The sequence below is a fragment of the Ixodes scapularis genome, unplaced genomic scaffold (assembly GCF_016920785.2).
Source record: "Ixodes scapularis isolate PalLabHiFi unplaced genomic scaffold, ASM1692078v2 PGA_scaffold1__304_contigs__length_218370807, whole genome shotgun sequence".
Classification (NCBI taxonomy): domain Eukaryota; kingdom Metazoa; phylum Arthropoda; class Arachnida; order Ixodida; family Ixodidae; genus Ixodes; species Ixodes scapularis.
In genome coordinates, this window is record NW_024609846.1 from 166738238 (window position 1) to 166760641 (window position 22404).

Here is a 22404-nt window from a genome sequence, read left to right on the forward strand (position 1 = left end):
TAGAGTTCCTGTATAGGCTCCCTATGAGACGCTTTACAGCAGCTGTGCATGGCCGCCGCCATAACTGACCTTCAGTTTTTGTTCCCTCTTATTCCGTTCGCTTCACTTCATCATTACCACAGCAGGACAGGTTATTGCCATTTTAGATGCTACTGTGTTCTTGTGCCCAGCATAGGCCCTTGTGATGACCCGTCAACGCCCGCTTCAAAGGCTCGGCATCTCGGTAAGACAAGAGAAGGGCGGCTATGGCGGCTCAATCTGGCGCGTGTGTAAAGCGTCTATACAGGAACTCTAGGTTACATTGGCAACCTCCCAGGCCCAAAATGGAGATCACTATAGGCGCTTCTGACGTCGTGCATCTAGATACTTTGGCGTCGTGTAGCTACTCTGGCAGCTACGCTGCCATATACAGTGGCTCTAGCGGGCGCCGGTGTCTTGCCCACGAAGGCCAACACAACAACCGCGTCGGCCTGAAGAGGAAGAAGAGAATCTTATCTGACTAGGCGTTGTACTAGGTCGCCATGTTTTCTTCTTTTGTTCAATTTTTCGATACGTATAACTTAAGACGCCCATTCAAGTCAATATTGGCCTTTCGAGGCAGGGGTACACCTGGTATGTCCCGTGCCGATGGACATCCGCTATCCCCAGCCTCAAATATTACCGAATCAGACCATAACTACAATGGAACACAAGTAAGTCCCCAAACTAAACGACGTAAGGGAGACGGTGCTGATGAAGAGATATCTCTGACCGACCACTCCGAAAGAACGGAAGAGGCGGAAGCCGGAGAGGACTCTCAGTTCACCTTAGTGCAACATCGTCGACAGAGGACGACAGGAGTCCCAGTCCTTCTAACACCCGTGCAGGAGGAGAAGCGGTTGTAGCAACAAAACCCGCTGAAATTGCCTGCTGAAGTAGAGACACTGGCTGGCGCGTCCATCGTGAGACATCGTTTTACAGCGAGGGGAGGTCTTCTACCTGACGTCTCAGAAGTACCGACTGTGCATCGACTTCTCAAAGTGCACTCCCTTTGTGGGATCCCAGTACAGACAACAATACACAAAGCGCACCTACAAAACTTCGGAGTCATCAAAGGGGTACCAAAGTGGTACACTGATAATGACCTCAAAAAATTTCTGGGACCAACCGGTGTGATTGCCGCTCGTAGACTCTACCAGCGACGCGAAAATGGAACAGAGGTTGCACAACCAACTGACCCGGTAGTACTAAAATTCCGTTCAAACAACGAGCGACCGGACAAGATCAACCTCGGCTTCCCACGGCACAAGGTAACCGGCTACATTGAGGCACCTCCAAGGTGTTTCAACTGCCAGGCCTTCGGCCATGTTGCAAATTACTCCAAAGGGGAAACAAAATGCAAGAGATGTGGAGAAGCACACTCTACCAACAATCCTCTGGCACACTTCCTACCAAATATGCAAGCTGCCTCGGTGACCATCCTGGTTCTTATGTAAATTGCAAGGTACGCCTGGCGGCGCTTTCAAGAAAAAATATCTTTCATTCACGAACCAAGGCTTGTTTAGAAGCAACGTGAACTGCCTGACGCACAAGAAGAATATCCTGCGCTTCAAAAAGAAACAAAGCGCACAGATCGTTCCCATGATCAAGCAGGACGAAAAAACAACCTAAGAAAGACTCGTCAAAAAAGAGCTACATCGAGGCCAATGCATATACATTCTAAACGTTCTCTATCCACTGATAAAGAAAACTCAGGAAACTCAGATGCGAAGGACCAACAAGAAATGACCCAAACTAGACCAAAAAGAAACTTTGCATACAGTGATGTACTTAATGGTCGGCATGTGTCCGAGGAGCCAACGGAAGAATCATCCACGTCCGCCGATAGCATAATGTGCTTCACCTTCTCTGCACTGCGGAGTGCCATTAAAAATATGCCGCCAAGCACCTTGAAGAGAATTTGACAAGGAATGATGCTCCTTGTGATAGCTATTGCCGGAATCGTGAAAACTTCTAAACACAGCGATGCCTGAGAGCAACGCTGCAGGATCCCCTGTGCGAGCGCCGGTCGCGCGAGGTCGTATCAAGATGCTTCCTTCAATCAACAAGTGGAATGTCAATAGTCTTCGTAATCGACTTGCCGAACTTCGTCGCCGCCTCTTAAAGCTTCAACCAAATGTTCTTGCTCTACAAGAAACGTATGTGCAACCAGGACTTCATCAATTACCCCCATACGTCCATTATTGAAGTAAGACACCGCACCTCGACGGGAAGTCTATGGCATCTATATTCGTGCAGAGTTACCTCAAACAGATGGAAATCGACCTTGACGACTTGAACACTCTTTACGATGAACATACAGCCGTAACAATAAGAATGGACAAACATGGTATTTCTGTTGTCTCGAGCTACAGACGTCCTAACCAACCATGGCATCCGGATGAAATGAGAAATATCAGGAAACGCTCTTCTGGGCCAATTCGATGGTGCGGGGATTTTAATGCGAACCACCCTGTTTGGGGAAGTGACACAACTACGCAAAGGGGAAATGCGCTCATTGATGTAACGAATTATCTAGGCCTAAGATGCCTCAATAACGGATAGCCAATCTTCATTGGTTCTCTTTTTAAAACAAACAGTGTTCTCGATCTTACATTTATATCACCCGAAACATAGATGGTATTGAATGCAGAACCTGACACATGGGGAAGTGACCACGTGCCCATCTTGCTCCTCCCCATCAATGCCATCCCACGGAAGATCAGAACGCATCAGATTACCAAATGGAATGTTTATCGCTTAACTCTTAGCAGGATATTAACAAGCCAAAATCTTCCAGCAATTGAGGAGGCCGTAACCACCGCCTTCAAAATCGCCACTAAACAAATAACGCTTCCAACAGCAAAACCATTCCCAGACCTGACATATTTGAACCATCGCGCCGCATCCCGGCGAGCTCAAAGAATAGCTAGGCGTTCTAAGCGACCACAGGACTGCACAACATCACGACGAATTGAGGCCAAGCTTTGCAGATATACCGCAGGACTTGGCCGTCAACAGTTGCAACAGAGGAGTAATTCCCTAAACACTGACGTTGGATCCCTCTAAGCATGGACGACAGTCAAGTGCCTATTCACTGCAGTCTCACATAAAGACCACTTTGCAGCACCAGCAAAAACAAAGTCTCATTCGCTGCCCTCAGAGAACGATTTTCAGATGAATTCACCGCTCACATCAACTTACCAAAGGCTGTTTTTCTTGGACCCAGGCCTCCCGTTCCATTCTTCCCAAAAGTGTCAGTTGATTACGACTTCACATTATAAGAGTTAAATTACGCCTTGTCAAACTGCCGTCCACGTGGTGCCCCAGGTTCTGACGGTATAACTAACCAGGCTCTCAAAAACATCGAGGAAGAAGGCCGACCCAAACTACTAGCCTACTTCCATAACATTTGGCAGAAAGGAGTACTACCCGATGCCTGGTTGCAATCGACCGTGATAGCTGTCAAGAAAGCAGGAAAACGCAGGAAGGACTTCTACTCATATCGCCCAATATCATTGACGTCCTGCACCTGCAAGCTAATGGAAAGGATGATCCACCGCCGTCTCACTTGCAACTTGAACAAACAGGTTCTCACGCGAACTTTCGGGCTTCAGAAGAGGTCGATCTACAGCAGATGCCATCGGAGATCTTGCCTCGTCTCTTGAAGAGGCCAAAGCCCACAAACATACTCTACATGCCGTGTTCTTGGACATACATCGTGCTTTCGACGCTCTTCCTCACGACGTAATAATAGAAAGATTACAATTAATCGAGGTAGGAGGTCAGGCCCTGGCCTTTGTACTATATTTTCTAAACAAACGAACGCTCCAAGTTAGACTGGCCAGGCACTTGAGTACGCCACCCGAGTGCACACAAGGAGTGCTACAAGGTAGTGTGCTCAGCTCGCTACTCTTCAACGTTGTCATGGCAACACTCTCCCCTGCTTTATGAAAGGAAATTATCTTTCCAGTCAAACGTTCAATAGACGCCAACGACGTCGAACTTAGGTGTGCTGGTCCAACGCTCCTCTCAACAACAGTTGAAGCACAACTCTAAAAGGCTCTCAACACCACCTCAGCATTCCTCTTTCACGCTGGCCTCACATTGTCTACTGCTAAGACCTTAGCACTCACATACAGACCACGAGGGCGATTGGGTTCCGAATTCCCAAGACTTCGCGTGTAAGGAGAACGGATTCGAAGGCGGACACAAGTTAAATACCTTGGCGTTATTATAGACGACAGAGTGAACTGGCGCCCTGCTGTTAAGCACGACACGTGTTTGACTCATAAACATTGTAGTGCTCTTCACTGCATTGCGAGTCAAAACTGGGGTCCCTTCCAATCATCACTGTTGACGCTCTTTTGGGGTCTCATTGTAAGCAGAGTGCTTTACGTACTTCCCCTACTCGACATAGCAAGACCACAATGGACAACTCTTGAAACGTTCCACTGAACGGCGCTAAGGCTCTGCCTCGGCCAACCCTGCTCATCACAAAATGTTCCCACACTCGTAGACATCGGGGACTCCCCACTACGGCATCAAGCACAACAACGAGTTCTTCGACAATTAACTAGGCTCCACAGTGCATATAATACAACCCAACTCATTGAAGGCATCATACAGAGGCATAATTCCTATTTCGGAATGATGGGTGAAGCATTTCGTTCAACCATCGGCTATCCTTCTAACGTTCCCGAAACACTTCCGCCTCACTGCAACGAAGAGCATCTGCAAATACGGGCTAGTATTCCTGACCTGCCTCGGCGAGATTGGGCCGCAGATTGCATAGCACGGTCCATAACTGAAAAGTTTATAACTACAAATTACGCAGGGAAAACGCATATATATACAGATGGTAGCATATGTGGAAATTCCGCAACAGCTGCCTACTGCCTTCACCAACTCATAGTTCACACAAAAGGTCGCTTGGCCATCTGTCTGAACACCGCATGTACCGAGCTTGCTTCCATCTGGCTTGCCGTACAGGAAACTCTCAAGCACGCGGAGCTACACCACTTTGTCATCTTCTCCGACTCTCAAGCAGCTCTAAGACAACTGACGAACCTGGAAAGAGCATCTCCGCTAGCTAGCACTATAGCCCGGCTAGTGCAGAAGGCAGCTGTGAAAGGTGCATCTATTCAGTTTCAGTGGATCCCTTCCCACTTTGGTTTTCAAGGAAATGAGACTGCAGATGTTCTCGTACGTGCTGCTCATGCGGATGTCATACCAAAGATCTCCGTACATCCATATAATTCGTCAAACAACCTTATTCAAAAAGCCATTCAGAAACTCCATCCTGACCCTGAAACTGCGGCTGGAACCCCGCCGCACACAATCCCCAAGAAAAGCTTCAGCAGGCTTGAACAAGCACTACATCATCGGATAGGGGTGGGCTTCGCCCGAACCGCTTCTCGCCTGCATCTCATCAAAAGCCTGACATCCCCAGCCTGCAGTGCCTGTGGTGCCACGGAGGACATCGAACACATTCTCTGGCGTTGCAGAGTGGTGAGCAACTACCGAGAGACACTTGTGTCCACCCTCAAACAGCTCAATATTCCAACTGCCAACAACAAGTCACTCCTGTTCTCGACAGGTTCGCGGCATTTGAGAAACTGTCGGCATTCGAGAACCTTTAAGAGCACTGCTTGACTTATTAAAAACCGCAGGCTATAGCAGTTTGGAATTCGCGAGGAAAGGACGAAGATCATAATTAGCCACGCAATGTGTTTATTATTGCATCACACTGTGAATAGTATATCTTAGTGTATTATAGTGCAACATAGTGTTGGTTGTGCCTCCTCTCCAACAACCACTCTTGGTTCCCCTACCCCCCCTACCAAGACGAGAAAGCTGACCCCATTACTGGGAAACTAACCTTTCGCCTTGTTTTTACCCCCTTTTCATCTTAGAATATACTACTACTAAAACCGCGTCCTTTTCTTACATTTTTTTAATGCTCGGTCTTCGTGCTTTCCACCTCAAGGGCTGGAAATCGGCGATAACTTATAGCGTGTTATACGACCCGCTACTGCTCGACGCGCTGTCGTGGAAAGAATTTGAGAAACTACAATTTTTAAACGGATAAGATGAGGCAAGACGGATGGTCAGCGCCTCTGGTCGATTGAACATCGCCAGAACGCAAGTCGAAACGTTCAAAGGACTCTTCCGCTTCGAGAACTACGACCTGAACCAACTTCAACATTGTCTGAAGATGCCTGCCGACGTAATCAGTGCGCAGACAGTGAATATCGTTACACAGCTCCTCTAAAGGAGCTGTGCGACGATATTTAATTGGAATGTTTTTCACTATACACGAGCTTACTGGCACTAGTGGGACTCAAGGATACTCGCACGCAACGCCACTGGCCAAGAAACTCCTTTGTTGCGGTAAAATTTCAAGGACAAAAGCAATTAGTTTTGTTCAATCTCTCCTTTGCGAAATTTGATGACGTAACATGGGGATCGCAGTACACCCAAGTGACGATATTTGAATGCGGTTCATAGATTGGACCCGAGCCCTGCGTGGGCACTCGATTTGGGCTCATGATAATTAGTAGCTCGAGAAGCATTCGGGTAGTCGCCCGCGTCCAATCGCTGCAACGACGACAATAGCCGAGCCATAACAATGTCTGGAACTCAGCGCGTGTCCTGTGCTTTGACAACCCTAGCGCGTGGCTATGATAAAAATTGGCGGCATATAATCGGCTCCAGATCGCGTGGCCGCTTGTTCTGGCTGCGAGTTGAGGGGGTGAACGCTGCTCGTTTTTCTGTAATTTTTTTTGGGACTTCTATAGCGTGAAGTGAAAGACGAACCCGTGTTTCATAGGTCATTAACGTCAGGGATCTGTTCTAAGCGGTATTTGCGCAAAGTAAAAAAATTGTTGCATCACCCTTTTAAAGGAGCGGTGCAACGATATTCAATTGGAATGTTTTTCACTTGACACGAGCTTACTGGCACACCTGGGACTCAAGGATACTCACACGCAACGCCACTGGCCAAGAAACTCCTTTGTTGCGGTGTAATTTCAAGGACAAAAGCGATCATTTTCATTCAATCTTTCCTTTGCAAAATTTGATGACGTAACGTGGGGATCGCAGTACACCCAAGTGACGATATTTGAAAGCGGTTTATAGATTTGACCCGAGCATTGCGTGGGCACTCGACTTGGGCTCGTGATAATTGCTAGCTCGAGAAGCATTCGGGTAGTGACCCGTGTCCAATCGCTGCAACGACGACGACAGCCGAGCCATAACAATGTCTGGAACTCAGCGCGTGTCCTGCGCTTTGCCAACTCCAGCGCGTGGCTATGATCAACACTGGCGGCATAGAATCGGCTCCAGATCACGTGGCCGCTTGTTCTCGCTGCAAGTTGAGGGGGTGAACGCTGCTCGTTTTTCTTTAATTTTTTTCTGGGACTTCTATTGCGTGGGGTGAAAAACGAACGCGTGTTTCATAGGGCATTAACATTAGGGATCCGTTTTAAGCGGTATTTGCGCAAAGTACAAAAAATGTTGCATCGCTCCTTTAAAGGAGTGGTGCACCGATATTCACGAAAAAATAGTCAGAGTGCAGGCGAGCTGGTGTAAGTTGAACATGATTGTAAACCTGAGACTGGGGCAGAAAAGAGAACACAACAGAAGGTAGTAAAAGAGGAGGCAACGTCTCAAACTCAGCTGCAAAGTTTATTTCGAACACGCTTTATATACCCCATCTCCAACGCCGTCTCGACAAAAAAAAAAAAAAAAAAATATACACACATGACAAGAGGGAAATGACACTTGGGTAAAACTTCTCTTATCTCCCTTGACCTCGGCTGTGGGACACTCACACAAAGGGTCACATTCTAGCATAACCACCGCCACCCGGCGAATGTAGGTGAAATCACTACTAAACACAAAGAAAGGGTTTGACCTTCAAAGGTGCGTTTCCTCTAACAAATCGCTCAGTCCAAAGAAACAATACTATACACTGCTAACAGACGGAACTGGGGCCATCTCCAAAAATGAGAACAACCCTCTTACCACGAACCACAAATGGATAACACTGCGATTTTCTCGAACAAGTCCAAGGATACACATATAAACAACACTAATACTACAAAAAAAGAAAAAAACTTTACAAGCGTAGAAATTGTTTACATTCGTTCCCAAACTGCAATGACGCCTAATTATACAGTTGCCAGACGTTTTTATACGAATCGTTTCTTGGACTACACGTTTCATATCATTGTGTTCTTTGTGAATTCCTTCCATTTCAGACCAGTTGGCTTTACAATTATTACACTCTAAAAGGTGCCTGGCTAACTCGGAATTGGACGCGTTGTTTTTCACATTCCGTTTGTGTTCCGTCAGTCTATCATTTAGACATCTCGACGTCTGACCTACGTATTTAAATCCACACTCCAAAGGAATCTCATAAACCACAGAATTCTCACACGGTACCGACTTCTCCCGATGTGCCTTCGGGCAAACTTCCTGTTTCGATTCAAAAGGTGTAAGCTTGCATAACTTAAAATCGGATGTGAACACTGTTTCTACGCCAAACCTTTTCGCCGACGCTTTTAGGTTATGGGAAATATCGTGAAAATACGGTATAAAAACTCGTCGGTTTCTCACAGTTTGTTCATTCCGCTTGTCTCTGATTTGAATAGAAAATTGCCGTTTTAGACCGCACCTTTGAAGGTCAAACCCTTTCTTTGTGTTCAGTAGTGATTTCACCTACGTCCGCCGGGTGCGTGGTTATGCTAGAATGTGACCCTCTGTGTGAGTGTCCCACAGCCGAGGTCAAGGGAGATAAGAGAAGGTTTACCCAAGTGTCATTGTCCTCTTGTCATGTGTGTATATATATATATATATATTTTTTTTTTTGTAGAGACGGCGTTGGAGATGGGGTATATAAAGCGTGTTCGAAATAAACTTTGCAGCTGAGTTTGAGACGTTGCCTCCTCTTTTACTACCTTCTGTTGTGTTCTCTTCCTGCCCCAGTCTCAGGTTTAGAATCATGCTCAACGATATTCAATTGGAATGTTTTTCACTTGACACGAGCTTACTGGCACACCTGGGACTGAAGGATACTCCCACGCAACGCCACTGGCCAAGAAACTCCTTTGTTGCGGTGTAATTTCAAGGACAAAAGCGATCATTTTCATTCGATCTCTCCTTTGCAAAATTTGATGACGTAACGTGGGGATCGCAGTACACCCAAGTGACGATATTTGAGTGCTGTTCATAGATTGGACCCGAGCGTTGCGTGGGCACTCGACTTGGGCTCGTGATAATTGCTAGCTCGAGAAGCATTCGGGTAGTCGCCCACGTCCAATCGCTGCAACGACGACAACAGCCGAGTCATAACAATGTCTGGAACTCAGCGCGTGTCCTGCGCTTTGCCAACCCCAGCGCGTGGCTATGATCAACCCTGGCGGCATATAATCGGCTCCAGATCACGTGGCCGATTGTTCTGGCTGCGAGCTGAGGGGGTGAGCGCTGCTCGTTTTTCTTTAATTTTTTTTTCTGGGACTTCTATTTTGTGGGGTCAAAAACGAACGCGTGTTTCATAGGTCATTAACGTTATTGATCCGTTTTGAGCGGTATTTGCGCAAAGTACAAAAATTGTTGCATCGCTCCTTTAAATAAGAAGAGTGCTCACGCAGCTACACACAGCCAAAGCGCGGCGAAAGACAACAAGCGCGTGATGAAGGCGCGGGCTTTGAAATGCTTTAAACAGAACAGAGCCACCGAGGAAGCCGCAATGCCATCGGAAGTCTTTCTTTTATATTGTGATTGGATATGATGTGATATGAAATGATAGATCATAGCCCCCTCTACACTCGGAAAGCCTGGCAGTTCGACGACGGAGTCATAGAGTGCCCGATCGCAGAGTTCGAGCGCGAGGATCTGGTAGCACAAAGCATTTCTCATGGAGTCCGTAGTCAGCGCACAGATTTTGCAGCGGCGACGACCCGAAACATGGGTTTCAAACCCGGCGAGAAACGAAGTGGTAGCCCGAGGAACGCGAGTAGCACGAGCGGACATTGTATCGCTCGGGTCAAGTGCGTTTTGGCTTCTCGCCGCAGCGGGGCGCCCCGTTACTTGCCTCTCCTTTAGCCAGAGCCTTTAGCCTCTCCTTTCATCCGGTGTGTGCCACTCTACCTTTTCACTTTCGGCGGCCGCGTCTCTTGGCGATCTGCCCGGCTTTGTCAGTATAGAGGAGGCTATGGAAAGATTCATTTTAGCTCAAGAGTGCCGCGGCGCAGCAGAAAGGCAAAATGCCCATACCATTGCGGAAAGAAAAGAAAAGCAACCCAATTGTGCGACGTGCCTGGATCGTTATAAAAGCAGCCCTTACCACTAAATATGGCCCCTCCAGCACTATTGGCCGCTACAATTGCTTCTGGATGTCTCCTCCCGCATTCCGAAAGAGTAAGTGTGTCGTCGACGCTCGCAGTGGTGGAGCGGGGACACCGCCATGTTGAACACAGGGCCGCTGTATCACGGTAAGGCGAACGCGGTACAGCGTTTCAGGCACGTGACGTCGGTACGAGTCACGCATGCGCGCTCGGGCAACGGTAACGGTAGTACGGTAACGGTTCGCCAAAGATCCCTTTTAGGGACTTTTAGCAGACGTTGCTTCACACTTGAAGAAAAACGATTCAAGAGTGAGGGACATGTGAACAAATACCGCTTCGCATCGCACCGCCGAGCGCCTTAACCGTTGCAACCGCCGCTGTCATGGCGAGGCGGTGAGACAGTCACGCACGTGTTAGTGCCAGCGGCGGTTGCTATAGTTACGCGGCTCAGCGCGCGACCCGGATGCGTTTTTTGCTCGGATGTGTTTCAGTCTTTAAGCGTGAAGAGGTGTATGACCAACAATCAACGGGGCTACGAAACCAAATTACAGTACCAACAATCGATCGCTAAATGTTTATTTTTGCAGTTACCAAAGCGAAGAAGCCTTGCACACAAACACGTATATGTGCAAACCAAGTGACGTAAATCCGTCGAATCTGGTTCCTAAAAGCATAGATCTGCAGAGAAACTATCGATGTTTATAAACTGGTTGTCAAAAACTTACCGAATTCTCGAAACCGTTGGCAAGTTAGGGAAAATAAAAGTGCTGGTAAAACACTCTGTCACTAACATCCCTTTCAGCACTAACTGTTAATAGGGATGCGAACTCTTGAGTGGGTAGTGCAACGATTTTAACGTTAAAAGAATTTCCAGTTTGTATTTTTTTATATTGTTTAACTAGGCACAAGTGACCCAAAAACGGCTATTCCGCTGCGCAATCGCAAAACAAAAAAACGGTGTGTTTGCGGTACTGTAGCCGCGTTTGGCGGTTAAGAAAACTGCGGTGAAACGTCTCCTGGGGGACTCGCGGAAGTCAACAAAACCTGTCACCCTCCACTGCTACACTCGCCGTGAGCCCCGTGGCGAAGCATCTTTTGTGTCGATCGCTCGCCACGACCTTCGGCGATGCTAATCATTGAAAAGTCGACGATCACGGAGGAAGCGGCTGGGGGATCTGACGAGAGAACCTAACGGGAAACCAGATGGACCCCCTGAGTACGTCACTCGAAAGAAGACGTGGGAGTTGAGAGGCACTTGTTCCTTCTATCTGTTTCATATTGTTTTAAATAAAAACAAGCGCGGCAAGAAAATACGGTTTTCTGTTCTTCGTTTCATAGGGGACACATATTATTCCCGCAGGTAATTGGCCAAAGTCCTGAAATAGTTGCGCCGCCCCTTTAATGGAAGCAAAGATCCTGAAAATGTTCTTTCATATAAAGTGGACAGTATCGATGTGAATGAAATTGAATTATGTTCATATGAACAACGTCGTGTAAGATGTCTGTCGTGCATGATGCGTAAGCATTTTTTTGCGTGTTCAATATTTTTCCATGATGAAATAGAAATACAGTGCCATAACACAGATGCAAATTCACGGCTGGGGCTCGCATGCGTGCAGTACAAACGTGAACAGAAATTATGACTCTTAGTTTATCTAGATAAACAATTTATTATTTCTAACGTCCGTATGAAAACTGGCTAACAATAAAATTTATATTACCATAATATCAATCATAAAGTAGTCTCTCTAACTCCATAATAAAACCCGTGCGCAAAGAAACACCGCAGAGGCGGGAATTTTAAACATTAAAAGTTCGAAGGAAAAAATCAATGTTTAACCTGACTAGTATATAGAAAACACGTCGTTAAAGTATACTGCTGATGGCTCCTAATACGCCTTGTTACAAGCGGCTTTAAATAAGTATATTAATGTAGAGAGAATGATTTTAATGCAAATATTACTGCCCGTTAAATTACTATGCAGGTGCTCGAAAACTTTTTTGTTGGTTTTCATCAACTCTGATAATAGATATCTTCTAACTTTACCACAAATAAATGTTATGGCTAGTCTGTGTACTTCTTCTAAACTAACCAAAGGTTACTTTTTTTTACTTTTATATGTTTGTATATTTATGCTTTTACAAAACAAAACGCATGGGACGATTTCTATCTAAGCTCAAGCTATAAAGGATGCTGTGAATGGCTACTTACCTGCCTAGATTTGTTCAGAACTTAGCAAGCAATGTTTAACCACTTAGCTCTGTGATCAGCTCGAAGCAAGAGTTTGGTCGGTGATTAACCTAAAGGGATGGGTTCGAGAAGCGGAAGTTAATTATGCCGTTGCCATTAGTTCTTGGAGTCTACGACCCTGGAAAATGAGACCGCAGTGACGGCCGATTAAGTTCTCACGACCACGGCGCCGTACTATGATAAAAGCAGGAGGGCACCATATTCAAAGTAATCACGTACACCTCTAGGATGCATGGCGACACTGAGAAATTATGCACATATATTGAGGAATTAGGTCTAGAGCTTGTCTGGGTTTGTAAGAAGTTCAGTTATTTTCTGATCGGCAAGTTGTTCAACGCCGAGACCGACCGTGAGTCTCAAGTGCTACTTTTGACTCGCGCGTTAGGATGCAGGAAGCCCTTGACCACCAGATTAACTCGCAGAGTGGTGTACTGCCAACGTCACAACGTTATTAATTAAGTGATCGAGGTTACGGAAGTGTCCGCCTTCTAAATAAGTTGGCAGAGCAGAACCAGTTTTCGATTGCGGCGGTGCTGCTTTGCCGCGGTACACGGCTGTTCTGCGAAGAAACGCACTTTAGGTACGTAAATGCGTTTTGTTTTGCGCCGAAAATTACTGCGCTCAAAGCTAAGGTAGAGACGTTTTTTTGTTTTTTTTTTAATCTTTACTTTGATCTAAATTGGAATCAAACATTTCAATTGCTGTAAAATTTTTAACATAATTATGTGTGTCATAAATGTTCGAAGGTTAGAGCAATTTCAACATGAATTGCAATTATTAGTAGAAACGAGCGTTCCTTGGAATTACGTACTCCAACAGGATAATTCATGCGCTGGAAGCAAGCTATGCTCGTCCGCCAAACTTACGTTTGGAAACCTCAAATCTCTATCAATTAACAATCGGAAATGTTAGACGCGTTCGACAAAGCAAACGGCATAACTCTTATCGGTCTTTAGACGTCATTACTCTACTCTGCGAGGAGGATCAGTATTAACTGTATCCTTATCCCAGAAACCACGTCTCCTGTTTGAACCCTCTGTCCACCCCTCAATTCAGTTATTCCTTCTCATAATTTATCCCCTTACAAAAAACAAACAAACATTGTTCGAACATTTTTTTCTTATTCTGGTCTAGAATATTTGCTTAGTCACAAAATTAGCCGCTCCCATGCTGCCCTCACAGTGGAGTTTGAATCGCAACCGCAAAGAAGATCAGCTCGCTTTCATCACCAAATTCGTGTGAATCTGCACTGAATGGTTACACAACAGTGTTCACAACCGCTTCGCGAATGCGGTTCATCCGCCAGTGTGAATAAGGAATTATGCTGCATTCACACTGGCGGAAGAACCGCATTAGCAAAGAGGTTCCAAACGTGGTCGCTTAAAGTTTCAGTACAAATTCCCGCGCATTTGATGATGAAAACGAGCGAATCCGCTTCGCGATTGCGATTCGAACGCCAGTGTGAAGGCAGCATTAAACCGGGGCCATACTGCTTATACATCATGCAAAAAACAGTCTGCAAACATGAGTCACCGCAATATCATCGCAATATCACTGCAATATCACCGCAATATCACCGCAAGTCACCGCAATGAAACCGGCAGAGCCCTGTTTTAGAAAGTTTGGCAGGAGACCGAACTATAGGGGGCGCTCTATCGAGCTTGTAGTCCCCCATACAGCCCGGTGTTTAATAAAACACAGCTTAAGAAATATATTGATCCACACCTAGGAAAAAATACGAAGAAGACTGGTTCGAATCGTTTCCTGGCATCCCTGCGGCCTTGTCCTGATTGTACTGGAATGTAATTGGTTTCATCTCTTCTCTTTGATTTCACCAGCGGTTCGAGAGCTCTACTCGCATCCGTGAGCAACTTTTTGCTCAATTTTGAGCCCTTTTTCACCTTTTATGAGCCTTTCGTTGAACCCTCCGCGCTAAGCCTACTGGCCCAGCGCGGCAAGGAATAGGGCACGGTGACGGTTGCGCCGCCGGCCCATCGGACCCACGACGCAGTTTTAACTCCCGGACATGACGACGCCTCTGGTTGCGCCACCGCAGCTGCAGTTGCTACAGGCTACTCAGGATCATGCCGCTGTCACTTCGTACGAAACCTCTCCCCCTCCCTCGCAAACGATGGACGAGGACGCGGAGGACTTCGGCCCGTCCAATAATGCAAAGCGTTTTCGTTCGTCCGACGATAGTCTTAAAGACGCAGACACGAGTCTCCAGGCTTCATGGGCTTCGCGAGAGCCGGACGCCACTGACTTGGAGGGACTTTGGGAAAAGGCTACAACGAGAACCCAGCGCCGAGCGCAACTGAAGGCATCGGGCCAACCCCTACCCACCACAAGCCGCAAGGAACGTGTAACTCTCGGCACCCATGTAATCAAGATACAGCCCACAGAAAGATGCGACGTATTGGGCTTAGACCCAGAAGAGCTGAAGACCGTTATCAGCTCCTTCGCCGGTGACCCCAAGTTACTCAAACATCAGATACTGAGGGTGAGCAAACTCTCTAATGCCATCGTCGTTACTACGTGCGACTCCACGCAGGCCACACATCTCCTCCGTATGGGTGTGTTACCTTTGCGATCGAGACCACCACTCCCGGTGCGTACGCACCAAGTTCCCACGGAAGGTATCCATGGCTGCAAACCCAACAAACCCACGGCTAAGCTTCTGGAGGCGCTGTACGCCGACGGAGTGGATGTCCTGACGGCCCGGCCTATGGGCTCCAAAGGTACAGTCCTCATCCACTTTGCATCTCCGCATCCGCCACGCGAAGTTATGTATTGGAGCTTACGAGAAGGGTGGAATGCTACGAACAGCGATCTCTCGTGTGACCGCGCTGTCACCGCCCGGGACATAAAGTTACCAGCTGCCCGATTAACCAGCCGGTCCGCAGCAACTGCGGAAAACAACACGAGCAACCCCCGGAAGCCTGCCCGAATGGCAAGGCCAAGTACTGCGGTCATTGTAAACAGGATGGACACGTGGCTACTGATCCCTCTTGTCCCGCTCGAGCTCAATTCGCTCAGCGCGCGAAACAAAGGGAAGGAGCCAAACAAGAAATACTGGCACGGAGCCGCTCACGCAAGCGCAGGCAGCGATCCAAGCAACCCTCTGGCAGCACTAACTCACGTAGCGGTTCCAAGGGTACTACCTCCCAGCTGCGCGGGTCGAGCAACGTTCAGATCCAGGATCCACTCCACTCCTACGCCGATATAACTGCGAGAGGTCTCAAGGGCGGTCGCAGCCAAAATGCATGCCAGATGCTTGAGACACTCCAGGTCGAGCAAGACCGCGATCAAGCCGATCTCAATAGCACCATGAAACGGCTGGAACAACAACTGAAAGAAATTCAGCGTACAATGGAACAAGTCAAGTGCAAACGCAATCAACGGCAGAAATCACGAGCAGTTCGGCTCCGGGCGCTGCACTTTGAAGTTGAGGAAGAAGAGAGATTGGAAACCGAGCTCCTCGAGAAAAGCAAGCGACGCCAGTCCCTTTCACCTGGGCGGTATCGCAAACCATCTGGAGATACTTCATCCACACGACAGCAGGCAAGAAAGCAATCCCACGTACCTGCACCCCAGCACCAGGCAGCAACCCAGAACTCTAACGAGCCGCCGGTATGGATACAACAACTCATACAGCAGCAACAGCAGCAAGCATAACAAATGAAACAAATACAGCAGATGCAGTAGCAAATACAAATGCAACAAAAACAACAAACGGAGCAGTTCCTCCAACAGGTGACTCAAATGGTCGTACAACAGGTCGCTCAGATGTTCCCCCCATACTTAGCCAACATGGACCCAGCCTGCACCAGCCGCAACCAACCTCCACTGAACAGCAGCTCGGCGCACCCACCGCCTGAGCGTCCCCCCGACCTCCTGCAGTGGAACTGCCGCTCGCTACGTCAGAGCGCTGCCGAGCTCGTCGAGCTCTTCCGCTTAACCGGAAGGCCGGCGGCGCTTCTGCTGCAGGAGACACGGGGAATGAGTCCGGGCATCTCGGGCTTCAAGGGATACTTCCAACCAACGATTGAACACGGACTAAGAGGCGGATCAAGTGACACATCTCAGACCATTGAAGCACAAGCTGCGGTGTTTGTGAACAAGGGCCTATCACATTCACAAATAGATACGACGGCCTACTGTAACCCGTTCCAGGAGGTGGTGGCGGTTCGCTGCACGCTTGGACGCCACCGGGTCATCTTAACCTCCTACTGCGCGAGACCTGAGTCAAGCTGTTCCAGCCGCGGCCACGCTGGACAAGCCGGCTTCCAACGGCTGATGGACCTCCGGCAGAGCTACCCCCGTGACCGCCTGCTCGTGGCGGGCGATTTTAACGCGCACCACCCGGACGGGGGGTACTCGATTGCTAACGCCAGGGGCGCGCGGCTAAAGAGGCAGCGGAGTGGGCGCACCTCACTCTGGCCAACGACCTCGACTACCCAACGCGCCACGGACTGCACGAGGGACAGCGAGACACCACCCCGGACCTAACCAGGGCGGACTCCCGACTGGTGACCGACTGGCGGTGCGGACCGGACCCTATGGGGTTCGACCACTATCCCATCTGGCTGGAGCTCTCAACCGGCGGCAAAGCAGGGCGCAGACGTTTAACTCAGGCTATCGACTGGGACGCCTTCCGAAAGGCGGTGGCCACGTGCGAAGATGCGGTTCCCGTAACCGCAAAATTACTGAGGGCAGCGCAAGCGGCCACGCGAAACCTGGAGGTGGAAGACCAAGACCCGGTTCCCGACAAACATCTAATCAACCTGTGGGAAGCACGCAAGCGGCTCCACAAGATATATCTTAACAACGGCAAACGATTCAAGGACCTAGTGCGTTTGCGCAACAAGACGGCACAGGCACGTAGATATGCCAAACGCCTGGCTCACTCGAGGTGGCTTGACCACTGCGCGACGTTTGACGAACGAACTGGCACCCACAAGCTATGGCGCGCCCACAGAGCCTTGACCGGCAAGACCAAGGCGCCCAACACTGCTCGCAACATCCAGCTAGCCACCGACCAAACTCCGGAGCAGTTTGAGGAAGCGGCCGCCAAGGCCTTTTTCCCACAACCTGCTAACGATCCTGACCTGTGCCTCTACGAACTGCAACCGCCGAGCGACACAGAACAAGACTCCCCGTTCACGATTCAAGAATTGACACTGGCCTTGGACTCTGTCAACGAGCGCAGCGCCCCGGGCAAGGATGGAATCACGTGGCGCATGCTGCGCAACCTGGACGAGCCGGAGAAACGAAAGCTCCTGAAAGAGCTTAACGACGTCTGGGCGTCAGGAGTACTACCGGCCGACTGGAAACATTCAGTAGTGTACCCTATTCCTAAACCAGGAAAGAGTCCGGATCAAATACAGAACCTCCGACAAATCTCACTTACGTCTACGCTATGCAAGCTACTCGAACGGATGGTCCTTACGCGACTCACTTATGTCTTGGAAGAAGCCAGGGACGACCCTTACTACGACGCTGCGCAGACTGGTTTTCGCCCCGGACTGTGCACCCATGACAGCCTACACCTCCTCCGAAACTTTGTGGGTAGGAGGCGCCGAAGAACCAACAAGGTACCCGGACTCCTGGTGGCAGTGGATCTCCGGAAAGCTTTTGACACCGTCGAGCATTCGGCAGTGATCGAGGAACTCGAAGAGAGTGGCGCAGGCACCCGCATAATCAATTTCGTGAAAAGCGTCCTCAAGAATCGTACCTTTGAGATCAGCTCGGGCGCCCAGCAACCCCGCATGTTCCAGAATTTCCGTGGAGTACCTCAAGGAGCCATCCTTTCGCCGATCCTTTTCAACTTGGTCATGAGAAAAATAGCAAGGGTGTTGCGCGCCGTCCCACACCTTCAGCACACAACTTATGCGGACGACATCACCCTTTGGGTGGACCCCCGTAACACAAAGCTCGACACTAAAGAAACGGTCGAAACCATGCAGATGGGCCTAGATGCCATTGACCAGTGCCTGCAAACTATGGGCATGCAACCTTCCCCAGAGAAGACAGCCTTCCTCATCGTCGGCGGTCTAGAGCACAACAGAGCTCAAATACACCTGACCCTGGCCGGCCAGTCCATTTAGCGCTCCCCCGAACGTGGGATTCGCATATTGGGAGTCCCACTGCACGAACAAGGAGGAGCGCAAGAGTGGATCAAGCAACTCAAACCCAAGTGGCGACAACAGCTCCAACTCATCAAGAGAATGGGCAACCGCCTCGGTGGCGCGGGCACGCGCACCATCCGCTTGCTCGCTCAAGCAGTCCTGACCTCAAAAGCCTGCTATGGAGCCGCATGTTTCATCCTGACCAAGGCGCAGCTCAAACAGCTGGAAATATTGCATCGTGAATGCCTGCGTGCAATCACGGGTCTCCCAACACACACTAAGACGGAAGAGCTGTATCGGTACTCGAATCTTCCGACTCTACAAGCCATCATTGAGACCCGCGTTGCCGGCCATCAGCGGCGCCGGACATCGACTAGAGCCGGTCAATATCTTCTGGATTTACAGGGTTGGCGGCCTCCCGTAGGAGAGGCCCCGCCTCTGAAGAGCATGCCACCATGGGAGGACATTATGGTCAGAAACCCCAAGCCGCTCACTCGCTAACAACACCGCGAAGAACATTCAGAAGAAAGAGCTGCACTTGCTGCGCGGGCAGACCTCGTGGAGCACGCGGTCTTCACAGACGCCGCGTGGTGCCAAGAGACGAAGCGGACCACACTCGCCTACGCTACTGGCCAGGACCGATATGCTCAGACACTTCATTACGACACCGAACCTAGCACGAGCCGCCTCGAACTGGATGCAATACACCTGGCACTATCTCGAATAAGAGAGACATTCGACCCAGTGGACGTACCTACCCGTGTAACCATCTTCACGGATTGTAGGGAAGCCCTTGCCCGTCTGGGGAAAACTCCTCGCGAAGGGACGCTCTGCCAGCGAATCAAGAGTCTGTGCTCGTAATTGAAAAAAACCAAAGGTATTGAGGTGAGAGTGGACTGGGTCCCGGGACACACGGGCGGCATCGGTAACGAGGCCGCACACGCGTGGGCGAGCGAGCACAGGGAAGACCGCTCCAACCCAGGGATCTTCGTCCCCTTCGCGCCGCCGGACCCAGACCCCCTAGAGAAGAAATCTGCGGCCCGACAAGAGGATCAGCGTCGGCTGCTAGATCAAACACCCTACAACCCGGCACCGTTACCCAAGGGTTTACCCAGAGGGGCACAAGTGTTAATACATAAGGCCCGCACCGGACCTGCGCTCACCGAAGACATACTCGCTCGGTGGCGTAGCTACAAATCACGGAGGGGCCGCCCACCCGACCAAGTGCCACCGGAAGGGTCCGAGCCCGCTGCACTTGTCGTCTGCACTACATGCACCGCCGGCGTGAGCCCGACGATCCGACACTTACTCTGGGATTTTGCCGGCTTGCGAGACAAAAGAGCCGAACACCTGGGGCCTCACATCGACACTTTAGAGGCCTGGATCACACCGGTTATCGAGGCACTGGCTAGGGAGACGCTGATCTTCCTATGGGAGTTCGCGCGCTCGACAGGAGTGCACCGCCGAATGTAAACTTTTCCAACCTATGTTCCCCTTCCCCCAATGAGGCCATGGCGCCACCTTTTTTGAAAATAAAGTTAATCATCATCATCCACACCTAGCACGGTTTGGGCATGAGCGCTTCGCCCTGACCAGTGCTTTAGTCGCACGAGGAGCAGTCTTCGAATCGTCACCTTCGATTTCTCGGATCAAAAACAAAACAAAAAAAAAAAAACGAATTGTTGTCCCCGCAGCTGAAGCGTACCGCTATACTCCGTTTCACCTTACGATGTACTGCAGCGAAGACTAGAAGCGCGAGCTCATAGCGTTGGCAGATGCCCTTGGAGCACGAGAGCTTGTGCTGCGGAAGTGTGCCATACGGCAAGAAGCTCGCGCTTGTAGCCTTTCCTGCGGTACAACACAAGGTGAAACAGAGTATAGAAGCGTGACTGTTCGATCCCCTCCCTAATACTCTGTTGACCCCTTAAGCTTTGACTGCAGCCGAAGTAACATGCGCGAGCTATCCTGCGCTCCTGGCTTAAGACGCGCATTTCTAGCACGAGTGCTCGTTCTGGGGAAGAACACTTCAAAGCAGCGACCACCAGCCCTCGTGCTTGTGGCATTGTCCGCAGTCCCAGAATACAGGTTCCCTGATGAAGGTTCTGAAGTCGCCTACATATAGCGATAACTCACGCTGCGGGCTCTAAGCATCCTGGAAATATACTAGATCATATCGATGCGCGGCCGATTTCCCTATTAGAACAAGCAATCCAAGATCGAACACACCGAGGTCATCTCCGGCGATGGGAGGGGCATTGTGCCGGCAGCCAGGTCGACATATGTGATCAATGAAAAGGCGACATTGCGTTGATATTGCCAAACGCTTTTCTTACAAAATGTGTATGCTTTTTGTAGATGGTGAAAGCAAATAAGAGGAGTCGGAAACACTTCTCGATTCCACCGGTCGGAGGTGCGAGGATCCTTCGCTCGCTACTGACCGGCAGTTGTCCTGGTTTCCGAACGTGGTCCTCCCCATCTCTGGAGATGATCTCGGTGTGTTCCGATCTTTGATGGATTTTTTCAATAGGGAAATCGGCCGAGTATCGTCATAATTTAGATATTTCTAGGATGCCTAGAGACAGCAGAGTGAGTTATCGCCATATTTAGGCGATCTCAGAAACATCTTCAGGGCACCTTTAAGGGTGAACGGAGTATAAGATTGCTCCGAGCGGTTTCGTCTGCTCCGGTAAAAAGGGCCAAACGGCAAGTCGTGGAGCGGCCGCGGCACGGCAGAGCGAGCTAATGTTCCGAACAAAGCTCCACGGGTTAACATTAGGGACCTTTAGCAAACCGTTGCCGTGCTCCGCGTACCGCACCACCGGAGCCTTTGAAGCATGCTTTTAAGCGCGTGCCCGCGGTCACGGTACCACCCGGGCACGCGCATAAAAGCCTGCTTCAAAGGCTCCGGTGGTGCGATACCCGGTGCACGGCAACGGTTTGCTAAAGGTCTCTATTAACGGAATTTCCTGGGACATTCCACGCGTGTCGGGACGAACCTCGATCTGAGTCGCGACCCCTTCCGCCCGGGGCCCAACGGTCTCGGGCGCGTCACGGCAGAATTGGACTCACGGAGTTGGCCTCAAAATTGCGTCACTGGTTAAAGTGGTATACTGCATCGTTTTGTTTTTCCACGATAGTTGATTTGCCTGAAAATGTTCTCAACGCACCAATGTATATGGCGTTGCCTACTCCGTTTTACTTCAGGTTGGTCCTCAGCCGACCCAACCAACCAATCGAGCCAAGCAAGCACCGTCAAAAGTGCTTCGTCACAGCTTTCATCGTAATTATGGATTAGCTACCGCTGTCTAAACCAATCAGGCACACTGAATGAATGCCCCTCGATGCTGAGCTTTTTTTCTGCGCGTGACTGGCTTAGCCGGGGATAGGAAACCCACTAAAACAACGAGCGCCGTGACATTGCACTTTGAGCGCGGTTTGATTGGCTGCATCAGATCGCAGCGTTGGCTGGGGTAGGACTTGAAGTGAAATGGACTATGGTAATTCAAACCTTTCGTCGCAAAAAAAGCTCGTAATGACACTTAAGCTGCTTTCGTGTAGGAATGCGAAGCCATTCCTACACGGCAGCGCATTCCTACAAGCAGCGCGCCACGTCTTCCTTTTTCACACGGCGCTCTGGCGGTCACATCACTCTCCC

General features: G+C 49.6%; 2 pseudogenes; both read left to right on the forward strand.

The window, feature by feature from the left end:
- Positions 1–614: 614 nt before the first annotated feature.
- LOC115323586 lies at positions 615–2012 on the forward strand (annotated as a pseudogene).
- Positions 2013–16335: 14323 nt separating this feature from the next.
- On the forward strand, positions 16336–20222 carry LOC115329052 (annotated as a pseudogene).
- The last annotated feature ends 2182 nt before the right edge of the window (positions 20223–22404 follow it).